This window comes from Arachis ipaensis, chromosome B03 (assembly GCF_000816755.2).
Source record: "Arachis ipaensis cultivar K30076 chromosome B03, Araip1.1, whole genome shotgun sequence".
Lineage (NCBI taxonomy): Eukaryota > Viridiplantae > Streptophyta > Magnoliopsida > Fabales > Fabaceae > Arachis > Arachis ipaensis.
This window is the reverse complement of record NC_029787.2, coordinates 18,252,983-18,261,011: the sequence shown is the minus strand read 5'-3', so window position 1 is coordinate 18,261,011 and position 8,029 is coordinate 18,252,983.

Sequence of the window (8,029 nt, the reverse complement as noted above, 5' to 3'; positions counted from 1 at the left end):
TTCCAAACCAGAAACACAAAACCGAAATCAACCATCAGTTCATCTCTTTCCAACCATGGCCCTAGGCCCAAACAATCCAACCAACAACCAATCACCACAATCCAATAGAGTCCCAGATGCAAGCACAGATAGGAAGTACAAGCACAAACAAACAGTTATTACAAGTAGAACAGTTAGCAATTAATCACATAGGCAAACCAAGTATAATATGCACACCCAACCAATGTCACACAAATGCAAATGATGCATGCCTGTCCCTAGTGGCTAATGATATCATCTGTCGGTTATATAGCCAACCCAACACGTCCTGGTAGCTAACCATGGACAGAAACACCCCTCGCGGAGCAAGTAGGTTTGAGCTACAACCCCATTGCTACTACCCGCTCAACCTAGAGCCAGTGGAACAACCACTACTGCGGCTACTACCCAGGCGGGTGTTTAAAACCTCAACCTGGAGCGAGTGGAATCACCACTACTACCGCTACTACCCAGGCATTACAATCTCTGACCTGGAGCAAGTGGGACGAACCACAACCCTTGCTACTACCCAGGTATCTCAAGCATATATTCATTCAGTCCCAACCATGGATCAACATCCATCTTAGCCATCCGGCTTAAATGGCTTAAATATAGTCAGCCATACGGCCCATAACTTTTCCGGCTCAACCCGAACTGACGGCAACCAAAACCTCAGCTCCCAGCCACTCTCGCAATAACCAAAGCAACACTATTTGCAACATACAACAATCGAAACTCAATCTTATAGCAATTGACACCACAAACCTCAGCGTGAGATAACGAAACAGTAACAAAGGGCTTTCAAATTAAAACGCTTACCGAACCGAAGGAACGGCTGAACCGAAATAGCGGCGGTCTCCGAACCGGTTCGGCGGCAGCCCCATAAGCCATCCTAGGCGGCAACGGTGATCAGACTCCGATGACTGAAATCAATATACAGTGATTGTAACATTTCCAGAAACTCAGGAGAAACGAAACCCAATACTTAAAACCTTACCGGCAGGATTTTCCGGTGACGGCAGAAACAGCTAGAGGCTTCGGCGGTGGTCCCAGAAGTCACGGAACCACTCCCGGCTGCCAGGAACACAGAGGCGCAGCTCCCTTCTCCAGCGGCGACACCTGCGGCGGTGGTTGGTGCAGCAGCTCACAACGCAAGTATCAGCGGTGGCTTGGACCTCTTTCTTCCCTTTGGATCAGATCGGATGGACCTCCAGCAGTGGCGGCGGCGGACCAGAGCAGCAGGATGGAGGGGATGATGACTGCTCAGACAGCAGTGACGGCACACGACAGAGCGCGACGGCAGCGGCAAGTGTCTCCCTGCGCGACGCCGACTCCACGTCCCTCTCATGGTCTCTCTCTCCCCTCTGGTCGCGACTCACGGCGGCGCGAAACGCGAAGGGCTGCAGCACAGGCGGTGATAGCAGGGCGCGACGCGACGGTGTGGCGCGGTTCTCTTCTTCCTCCTCGGCCAGACGACGGCGCGATGGCAGTGGTGAAGCCCAGCACGCGGCGCAGTCTCTTCCCTATGTTCTCTCCTCCGCGACGGCAAGGGCGGCGAGGCGCGACGGGGCACGCAGTGGGCTGAACACGGCGGCGAGGTCCCCTTCGCTCTCCTCCGATCAACAGTCAGAGATCCTCCCCTCTCTACTTCTTCGCATTTCCTCTTAACCCCTTCTTTCTTTTGTTCTTCGTTTTGTTTGTAGCTGCTGCTGCCATAGTGTTAGGTGCGGCTGTGTGTGTTGGGTTTAGGGGAACCGGGTTACCGGGTAGGGTTTTTCAGGGTTAGGGTTCATTTTAGTAATTTTACTTAAAAATAGGGTAATATAGTAATTGAAACCCAATTTAAATCCAACACTAATTATATATAGAAAATACTATTTACTCACCAATTTCACAAATTATTTTCAATAAAATATCCAAATCAAATAATTAGGAGTAATATAATTAAATCCCTTATTTTCCAATGTAGCAGTATTAATATTGAAAATATTACTTATTTAATTCAAATCATATAGAAATCCTTATTATTTCACAACTACCAACTTTATACTCTGAATATAGAAAATAATCCAGTAATTGTGAAATTGGATAATAACCATAACTTATCTCAAATTCAATAAATCAAAACTTACCTTAATTATCTTTAATAAAATAATTTCTGAAATTAAGGCTATAAATAACTATATGATTTGAGACTTGATCATAAAAAGACTTTTCAGAGATTCTGGGTCTTACAGAACTTATGCAGAATAGGTTAAAAAACGGCGAAGGAGGAGGATGCTTCGGAACGAACCTTTTCCAGAGATCGCGTTGAGATTTGGCGGCGGTGGAGCGCCAGAATCGATCCATCTGGTCGCATAGGCATTGGATCTGAGAGATGTCATTGGAGAGGGAGAGGGAGAGATCGGAGGAGGCGGAGTAGTCGAGGCGCTCGAGACATTCCACGCCGTCGCGCGTATTGAGGAGCTTCTTCGCGCTTTGGTAAACATCCGATAGCGTTGCTCCGCTGCCTTCCATGGTGAAGCTCAGTGCTGGTGGTGACTGTGGTGGTTTTTTTGGAGCTCCGATGTCAGAGAGAGAGAGAGAGAGAGAGAGAGAGAGAGAGAGAGAGAGAGAATCTGTGAATTGAAGAAACGAAGAATCGGAGCTCCGACGAACGCTGAAAAATCTTCAGATCGAAGCCAAATCGTAGAAGCTCAATGAAGGCAGCGACAACGGCGTTGCTCGTAGCAGCGAGGAGATGAGCTGCAACAAGGGGATGGGGAGCGACAGCGAGGAGTTGAATGACAAATCAGTAGAAGATGAACAAAGGCAAGAAATTAGAGTTTGTCAATGACATCATCTTCACTCAAGTTAAAAAAAATTATGGCGGTTCTAAATGCCACAATCAACAAAAGTCGCCACAAAAACCATGAACATTATGGCATAAATTAGAACTGCTGAAATTAACAAACATAATGGCAGTTTTTTTAACGTCATGTCAATTATGCTATTAATTAAAAAAATTGATTTTAATAATATATAATAAATAATTTATAGATAGATAATAAATTATATTCATCTAATATCTACAAGAAAAATGGGATTTAGTAGCGGTTTTTGTAGGAATTAGCGACGATTTTAAACCACTGCAAAACAAATTACCAACGCTTCGAGAAACAGGGCAGGGGGAACGCTGTCGACGACGACACCAGGATGGATGATTGGGGAGGCCGCCGACGACGTCATAGACATGTACGGAGGAAGGAGAAGACTTGGACGACCCATTTCACTTTACCTTTGCGCGCAGGAGCTACACAGCAGAGGGAGGAGACCAGTGACGGGAAAGAACGATGACACGGACGTGGCGGTTGGAACTGACGGAGGAAAGAGTCACGACGGCGGGAGAAGGAGACCAGTGATTGGCGCCTTTGCTCTGCTGGGGTTCGCACGAAAAGGGTGAAAAGGTTAATGGTGCCGAAATATTTTGGTTGGAGTATTTTAATGAAACAAACCCCGCCCCCTCCCCCTCCCCCAAGGTTATTTGCTGTGGTTGGCACCCAAAACAGCCACCAAATCAGATCAATTAGAACGGAACTTGATTACGCAACAAGAACACAACAACTTAGTCGATTTGCAGCGTTTTGAAAAAATGCCGACAATTTTCCGCTGCTAAATTCCATTTCTGTTGAAGTAGATCAACAATATATACATGTATTGTCAAATCAATTTCTTTAATAAGTTATTTTTAAGTAATATATTAATTAAAGAGATTGAAATTTAAATTTTTAAATCAAAAGAAGAAACATTTATATTTTTTCAAAGATAAGAACTATTTTAACTTTATTATTTTATAATATTAGGTAAAAAATTCTGCCAATAATATAAAATACCAACATTTAAGTACCTTAACAAGACCCAAAATATTATTGTCATCATAATAAAAATATCATATTAGGTTTATTATATATATAAGAGAGAGAAGTCAATTGATTTAATTGTTTGATAAAAAAAAATTAATACATTCATCAAATCAACAAAATGTTTATGAGTAGATAACAAAAGGATCTATCAACCGTAACTCTGTAAGAGTGACAGAAAAATTTATCCAAAAGAATGAAGATGAAAATTGAGTGTTTTAGATTATGTTTATTTTGTTTTAGAGACAATATTTATAATTATATTTTGGATTATGTTTATTTTGTTTTGGGAACAATATTTATAATTATGTTTTGGATGAAAACTTGATTTATAATTATATTTATTAGATATTTATAATTACAAAGACCTTAATGTTTGTAAATATAAAAATTATAATTTATTTATACTTTTAAAAATTATAATAATTAAAAGTAAAAAATAAAAAAAAAATTATGTATTTATATATATTATTTAATAGTTAAAATAAAAATATTTGGCGGACGTTAAGCGGGGCAAACTTTCCCGCTAGCTGCACATAGGATTTGAACTTGGAAAGCTTGTATAAAGTATAAACCATAAAGCTATAACCCTCTCACCACTAAGCCACATACACTCTTATGTTATAATAGGTTAATAATAGTAGATATAATATAAGACCCAAGTTCACATGAGTAAAGCTCCAAGCCTACCGTCTTACATTAGTTCATATTTTATTAGAATAATTTTAACTTCACATATTTACTCATGTAATTTAATTTATGTATATTTATTTTTTTTTAAATTTTGATTATCGAGCCACGTTAGCGCGTCATTAACGAAAAATAGGTTAGTAACTAATATAGTACAATTTTTTCAATCTCAGAAATATAATTAGTACAATTAAAATCTCAGTCACAATTTTATTGCAAGGCCAATCTCACGGATCATTTGGAGAATTAATCTTTCTTCCTCTCTAATAAAGCAAGAGACGATGACATCACCAGCAACATCAGCATAAAAGAAAAGGGCTCGCATTACACGTTTTTACATAGTATTCTGATCATTGACTTGAAGTCTTGAATCTATAGATTTAAAGGTATAGTACAAAAGAACATCGACTCTAGATTACTTATTTGACATTTAACTGTTGATAACTGATTTTTATGTCTTGTATAAACCTAATTCCACTTTCTTAGAGTTGTTTATTAAGGTTGCGTAAAGCACTATTACAAAGCAAAGAGGGCTGAATGCTATTACACAAAACAATAAAAAAATTTTATCGAAGATGGACGAATACTTAATTACTGCTGAACAGAACATGTTTCCAAAGCATAAATGACAACAAATGAAAAATCAAACCTTGAAAGAAGCTTCTAATCATACAAGTTCATAACGCCTTTGATAAAGAGAACGTGTAGGTGACAAAGGAAAGTAAAGCACAATAAAAGAGGTTGATCTTTTGAAAAATTTCCTTCAGGAAAATACATATGTTAAGGGGAACAATTGGGAAACCATGATAATAGGAGCATTATTAAAGTCATAATCATCTGAAAGTGCAGGCAAGTTACAATAATATCTTAATAAAGTTATATTAGAGCAAAAATCTACACATGCCAAAATAATCATGTCATCTGATATTAAACAAATATACCCAATAAGGTTTCATATGTTTTTTCCAATTACGAAAAAATAAAGAAAGAAAGTAATAGTTGTTATAAAGATAGCCCTTTTCACCTTCAAGAATGATTACTCGGCTAAAGTTATGATTGTAAAACAGCTGATCTAGATCCCACTTGTAATGACCTGCTAAAGGCACAGTGTAAAAAATGAGATGTAGAATTCTTCTGGAATACTCCCAGTAAGTAGAGAACACAACAAAAGAGAGGAAAAGCATGGAAATTTTTCTTACATGCAATCTTGTAGTAAGCAATTAACTCTCCTGGTCTTTCAGTTTGAACTGGTTTAAAATCTAAGTGCCAAATCAAATTATTGTTAGTAACCAAAGCCTGGTTCCTTATCACCAATGTTTTATGTAGCTCAGTAATCACAAATAATTGAGATTCAAGTAATTTCATCCTTGTCAAGTCTTTATAGCAACCTGTCTTTTTCTCACAATAAAAAATCTTTACAAAGACATAATTCCAGTAGTTTCTGATAAATTGATAATATCCCTTGAAGGCATATCTCAAGATTCACAATGAACCATTAATATTCCAAATCAAGTATTAAATTTTTCATAATTCTTCCTAGTACCATCATCAGTCATAAAAACAAAGAAATACTTTTCTATCACATCATGCAAAGGAAAATTTCTCCTTAAGGACATGAGTTCTTTGGTAACAGCATTCAGTTAAGCACTCCCTTTTTTCTTTCCTTTCTTTCTAAGTAAAGATCTAAAATTACTAAAATAATGATCACAAATATCACAAACAATCAATAAGTAACAATAGTTGACTACTTATCCATATAGGAAATATTAGAAATATTTCCCAGGAATCTATTGAGTCATGGGTTTTCATAACTATGCACAATTCTATGTTTAACTATTGGAAAAGATTAGTAAGGTCAAATAATTAAGTGTATGTGAGGCTAAGTAAAATAGTCAAATCACACATGAATATAATAAAGCATGCATATCAGGCATCTTATTCTTCAGTTCTTTCCAAAAATTTATTGTTTACTTTTGACAAGATATCAAACAGAATAAGATTATCAAATCAGGGGGAAAAAATCATATATTCGGAATTCAAACTTATTCCGAGTTAAAAAAGTACAAATGGAACTCATTTATGAAAATTTCGATCCTATACTTTACTCTCTAACCAAGTATATGCAAGCATATTTTATGCAACATATTGGATTCTATTTGCGCTTAATCTTTACCACAAGATGGCTTATGATTAATAAAACCCAACACAGAGTTATATACAAAATTATAAGAAATTTTTACATGAGAGAATATGATATAGTCCAACATAGAGAAACAAATACACATTACATGACCAAAAATATAATGCTAAAAATGGAGGTTTCTACAATAATAATTTTCATGGAAAAAATGAATGAAAGGTTGAATACATGATGGCCTCTAAGAGCTGCTTAGCTATTATAGCTGATTATTTTCCGATAATCCTTGTTCCACAACATTTTTTGCAAAATCTGTTGCAACAACCGTTAAAGAAAGCCAAGGAGCTTTATCAAAACCTGGATTTTCCTTCAGGACATATCGATTGTTTTACTCATTCAACCTCTAATTGCAAAAACTTCCAACATTTAGCACTGATGTCTGATGGTTTTATCTTTTGTCAATAAATCCGAGTACATAGATGGTAGCCAACATCACTGCTTCGCATCATCATGTTACTAACTTAAAAAAATATCCAAACCCCATTTCAGCTGTATACTCAAATACAGACAACACTTGATCTACTCCAAAGGCAGCACCAACCACATATCTATCATCTTCTAATAGATGATAATTTCAGGTAATTTGAGCTTCACAGGCTAGGGCACATAAGTTGGAAATTTAGGGTTTTGAAGATAAACCAAAACTATACAAACTTGGAGTTATTTTTTTGAAAGATTTGAGCATATTGCGGACAGAGCAAATTGGACTTGTATGAAGTTCTCTAATTAGATATCCAAAATACTAAACAGAGAAAGAGAATAACTTCAGTTACCTCTAAAGGCAGGCGAAGAGAGGTGGAGCAGAACGGAGCATAAGAGAGGAGGTCATAGCAGCAACAAAGCACAGGGACGAGTACGGCGTTCTTCCTCGTCGACGAGCAAAAAAACAAGCATAAGCAGAGACGACCACGGAACACCAGAGCAGCTGAAGTACAACTGTACAAGCAGAGAGAGAGTTACAGGAAGAAGCTTGAGGATGGCAGCAGTAGCTGCTAGCGAGTGAAGTAAAAAATTGAGAAGATCCATTCTCTTTAGATTGAGGGTAGTAAGAAAGTAAATTTGCGTGATGGTAGTAGCTCGAAGGACGGGTGTCATCTCTAATTCTACTCATTTTTAATATGCTGGTATTTGATTTTATCCGTGAATTATTAAAAAAATATAATATTATTATATAATTTAATAATAATTTAAAATAAAATTAATTTTTATATAAAAAAATATTAAA